This window comes from Siphateles boraxobius, unplaced genomic scaffold, assembly GCF_051911475.1.
Source record: "Siphateles boraxobius isolate OS27281-9 unplaced genomic scaffold, OSU_SipBor_1 198, whole genome shotgun sequence".
In the NCBI taxonomy this organism is placed as follows: Eukaryota; Metazoa; Chordata; class Actinopteri; order Cypriniformes; family Leuciscidae; genus Siphateles; species Siphateles boraxobius.
Window position 1 is genome coordinate 308,992 of NW_027508808.1, and position 6,009 is coordinate 315,000.

Here is a 6,009-nt window from a genome sequence, read left to right on the forward strand (position 1 = left end):
CATCTGCAAATCACTCGATCAAGGCCAGTTGTTCTGCAAAACAACATATTTACAGGATGCCTTCTGATGGAGAGTCATTTAGATACAAACATGAAAGCCGTGATTGCACATTTTCTTCATTTTTAGGCTACTGAAGTTTTCAGATACTCAGTGTTGTATGTAAATACATATAAAGACATTCCTTCTCTGCAGTTGACTGCAAACACCAACAAACCACTCCCGCAACATCAAGTCTGCTTCATTTCCTTGTTTCCACTGTTGACCCTCCAAACAGCCGCTAATTTGAGCTCTCTGACTGGAATTACTGGATCTCTGAGGGGTTTCGTCCATTTACACGCCACTCCATTCACTGATTGAATTCAGAACGACATGAATTCAGAATATTTGAGCTAATTCAGCTATAAAACCTTTAAGTTGAATTATTGGTAACACTTTATTTTGCAGTTACTGTAGTAATAAATATAAAGGTCCCACTTTATATTAAGTGGCTTTAAGTACTATGTACTTACATTGAAATTAATAATTTGATACAATGGACTTATTGTGCACATACATGTTTTTACATTGTACTTATATTTTGAAAATACCGAACACAATAAGTACATTGTACTTATTTTTCGATGTAAGTACATAGTACTTAAAGCCACTTAATATAAAGTGGGACCAATATAAATTATGCGTTATTACATGCAACTAACCCTAAACCAAACCCGGTAACACTTTATTTTACAGTGTCATTGTTACACATCACATGTAGTTACTATAGTAATAACTATAAATCATGCATAATTACATGCAACTAACCCTAAGACGAATCCTCATCCTAACCATAACCCTTTAGTAAGTACATGTAGTTAATTATTATTACTCAGTAGTACTTAACCGTATAATTACACTAATACTGACACCTTAAGATAAAGTGTAACCCCAAACCCTAATCCTCTAAACTCTATTATAAGTACATGCAGTTAATTATTATTATTTAAATGCATACTTACACTTTAACACGGACCCCTTAAAATAAAGTAACCAAAATATTTTACATGGTTAACAGTGTTTGGAGGAAGAGAACTGGTTTGCGCTTTTCAATTAGCATTATAATATGATATAAATTATAATATAATTTTTTTATAGCATTTATTAATCTTTTTTAATGTTAGTTAATAAAACTACAGTTAATTGTTTGTTCGTGTTAGTTCACAATGCATTAACTAATGTTCTAAAGCTGAAGTAAAATAAAATATAAATATCAGTTGAAAAACTTAGAAAAGCACGAAAAAAGACTAAAACTACCTAAAATGGCAATAAAAATAAATTAAAGCTAAACAGCAATATTAGATAATAATAATAAAACAATAAAGTGCACATAAAATAATGTCTAAAAATTAACACGATGATAATGAAAAATGAAAAATTTTCAAAATATTAATTAAACTAAAATAACACTGCTAATGTTGATTTTAAAAAATGTATATTAAATATTTAAATGAACATTAGTAGGCTACTGTAGAAGTATTGTGCATTATTAGTAACTCATTTTAACAAATGAGACCTTATTGTAAAGTGTTGCTAGATAATGGCTAATCTGCATGAGAGTCTATCAGTGTTAAATCCACACACTCGTGTGACTCGGTCCAGCGGGATATTTCTCCACATATGCATGTGTGTTTGAGTGCAGCTGTGGGATGTTCAGTCAGTAGGTCAGGATTTGTGGAGATTACTGATGCTGTAAAAGTGCTGAGCTTCAGTGTTCAGCTGCACACACACACACACACACACACACACACACACACACACACACACACACACACACACACACACACTCACTCACACGCACACACTGTGAGTGAGCGACTGTTATTACTGTCTCTGTGATGCAATACACTCGCGTCTGAGGAACATTACTTCATTATTAGAGATCATTTCCTCCAATGTCATTACAATATTCAAAATGATATTATCAGCACAGTTTCAGTGACAAGTTGAAATATTGAACTTCACGTGTTTGTGTACAAGCTGACGATCGTGCGGAGTCACATGATCAATGCCACCAATGTGATTAGTGACCGTATCGGTAATGTTTATCATTCATTGTAATCTTCATAGAAAAGAGTTGCATACTCTTTCTATGTTTTAAATGTATTCATTAAAAATGTAATAAATAAATCAAAATCATAAACACTAGGATTAATTGGAAAAAATAAACTCAATAAAAATGTCTCTCTCAATGAGTTAAAAACATGATAAAAATGTGTTAGCAACATGCTAATTCATGCTAGCAATGTGTTACAACATGCTAATTCATGTAAGCAGTATGGTAAAACATGTTAGCAACATGTAAAATAATGTTAACAATGTGTTAAAACATGTTAAATCATGGTAAAAATTGCTAAAAAAAAAATTCTAGAAAAATGCTATAGTTAAAATATGCTATACAACAAATAATCAATATTAACCTTAATACAATGACCAATGTCCCGGTCAACAATGTACAACTGACCACTCATCTGAAACCTGATTTATAATTTTTATAGTTTATGAAAAAAAAACTTTCATCAAAATAAAATATTAAAAACTTGTAACACTTTATTTCACAGTGTCATTGTTACATTCGACATAGTAAGTAAATAATTTAAGCATAATTACATGCAACTAACCTTAAATCATACCGTAACCATAACTCTATAGCAAGTACATTAAGTTAATTATTATTACTCAGTACTTAGATGTATAATTACTACACAGAAACCTTAAAATAAAGTGTAATCTAAACGTTTTATGTATGTAATAGTTGCCAAGGAAACATTTCTCATTTTAATTTAGTTTAACTTTATGTACTAAAATAACTAAAACTGAACTAAAATTAATAAAAACTACATAGACATATTAAAATCTAATTTAAAATAATTAAAAAAAATACAATTATCTTGAAAATAGTAATAAAAACTATAACATTATATCTCAATTATACTATGCATACCTCTTATTTGTCTGCAGTCAATATTTCCCCTCCATGTATATCATTTATTATTATACAAATATTTATTATTATTATTTATGAAGTACAGCATGGGGTAATAAACAGTCAGATGGTCATTATCGCAGAATAAACACGAACTGAACAGCTGCACATTTTGCATTACATAATGATTACAGCATTTTTATGTCCTTTCGACAACAACATTTAGGACCGTGATCTTTATACTTTTATGTCTTTCGATGCATAACTCATATCGGTTTGCTGAGGAGGATTAGACCGCTTCCTATAAATATTCAGCTTCGAGACGCTGTGAGATGTTGACCCTGTTTCACAGTGTTACAGAACACTGACCCATTTCTGACCCAGTGCAAACCTGGTGTCCATCTCAGGTGAGAGGATTAGCATCTAGGCCGGCGAGTGACACCTGTCTCGTTCCCCACAGGCCTTAATCCAGGGAAGGCCTCCTCAGCAACTATTGGAGACCATTCGTTTGGGCAAACATGGTGCGAGTGTGTTCACACACACACACACACACACACACACACACACACACACACACGCACGCCATAATAGCTTTCCACAGCACATCATGCACATGTACGAGATCAATGACGCGGCGCTTCTGTCTCCAAACATCTATAGTGCGAGTGTTTTCACACACACACACACACACACACACACACACACACACACACACACACACACGCACGCACGCACGCGCGCACGGGATCAATGACGCGGCGCTTCTGTCTCCAGTTGATGAAGCGTAGTAGCAGTGTGTGTGAGATCAGGCTGTGCCAGTGTGTTGTTCTTCTCCTGCAGTGTCGCTGAGAGAGGGTGGCTAATCTGACTAAACCATCATTTACACGACCAGGAACACACACTTCACACACTCTCCAACAAGAGTCGCACGCGCGTACTGAAACTCAACTCGGGTCAATAAACACAGAAACCGACCAGAAATGGCAGAGCTCGGAAATCAAAACAAGAAATGATGATAATGTGATATATTTATGATAAAAATGTGATATTGTTTCGATGTGTCGTAAGGAGAGGACACAAGACCTCTTCTATCTTTCAGCCATGTTTAACAGCCATAGGTGACTCATTTATTACATACCATGACATCAACTTTTTTTTTTATTCTGCAGAAGAACTTCAGTCACCTTGTATATAGCTCACCATTACAAAACAAATGTGTATCACTGCACAGCATAACACAACAGCCTTTTTTTGTCAGGCATCTGTCAGGCTTTCATTTAACATAACACTGTCCTTTGAACTGTGACGTTTAAACTTAAGGAAAAAATCATAGAACTACTCCTTCTTGGTTTTGCGACTCGTCCACTTGCAGTTTTCACAGGTAGACTTGAGCGCTCGGTGTGACTGACATCTCTTTTCCATGTTTGAGTGTCCATTTCATGATTTTTTCTCTGTGTTGTCACACACATCTTGATTATCCACGTCCGTGTATCACTTTGTTCTTTTGATTTTACTTTACTTTACTTAAGTTTATTTGTCCCTTAAAGGGAAATTTGTTTTTGGCAATACAGGTAAAAGCTGCATAAGAAGATACTCACATCAATACCATAATAATCACACAGTTGTGTCCCTTGCACCAGAGTTGAACAACCTTGTAGCCAAAGGAACAAAATAATTTTTGTAGCGGTTGTATCTAAACCTTGGGGTAGGAAAACGTCGACCAGATGGAAGTGGTTCAAATTCTGGATAAAACACATGAGAAGGACAGTTTTTATGTTTTTTATGACGTTTTTATGTGGGCGGAGCTTAGGTGGAGGCAGAACGATCCCTCTGGCCGCTTCACTAACGCTAGTTTGCAAGTTTTGTTAGCTTGTTTTTTAACAATGACGGGAGAAAACCAGATTTTATCTTAATGTGCAAGGTCACTCACTGTCCAGGACCACGATTGTTATTTGCAAAAGTTAATTTTAACAGACAGAACCAGATTGGTCGACCCATACACGCTCAGTCAATGGATGATCTGACAGGATTAACGTTACCTCGGTCGAGTGGCCTGACATCTACACCGACCTGATAGAGAAACCGAGCGTAAAGACAAACTGAGGGCGTATAAATCTTTAAATGTCTATAACTATGTGATGAATGATCTTGACTTGTGGCAACGTTACATTGCGCGGTCCTGCCCAGCGCCAAGGCCAGAAGACGACAATGTAAAGTGACATTACAGTGCAATTTTAATGATGTATTTTTTATGTATTAAAATTATATGAATTAACTATGTATTAGATTATTATTTCTTACCAGGTTCTTCAAAAAGTCTTTCACGATCAATCACAACAATGTATAAGATGATTCACAAATAATCACAATAATTTAGAAAACATAATGCGATAAAATTTCAAATTGGATCCTGTAGGTGATTCTTGCACCCAGAAACACAACAAGATGACATTTAATACAAATAATAATAATTTAAGATCCTTATTATGTAGCCGAATCTGTGCTGGTTTGTATTGGCCGCCTCCAGTTTTCACTTTGTTTTGCCTCCAGCTAACGCCGTGACGTAATTGTGACGTCAGCACAAAAGGGGTCTATATTGACTGAATATTGGGGTAAACCCCCAGACCAACCATTTCATTTTCATTAAAAGCGTTCTGTTCTGCCTGTACACCTTCCCCTCATGTGTCTGAACGAGGATCTTGGCTGCTCAGAAAGTCCAGTAACTTCATCTGGATTCCATGTGCACTTGTGCCATATTCTTACATCGAGTTTCTGAAGAGGTCTGGATCTTTGGTCGAAATATTCCTTCTGCTTCTTTTGCCTGCTTTCTAACAACTGCTGTACTGGGTTAGTTAGTTACCATGCGAGGCTTCAACAAGTCTGATGTAATCGGAAGTCTTGTTCTAAGTCTTCGACCCATCAACAGTTGGGCTGGAGATGCTCCAATATGGTGTGTGTTGTGGTTTCAATCTTTTTGGGAAATCACTTCTCAGAGATCCTTAATGCCAGAAATATTAGACTGTATTTTACAACAAAGCCGAGCATCT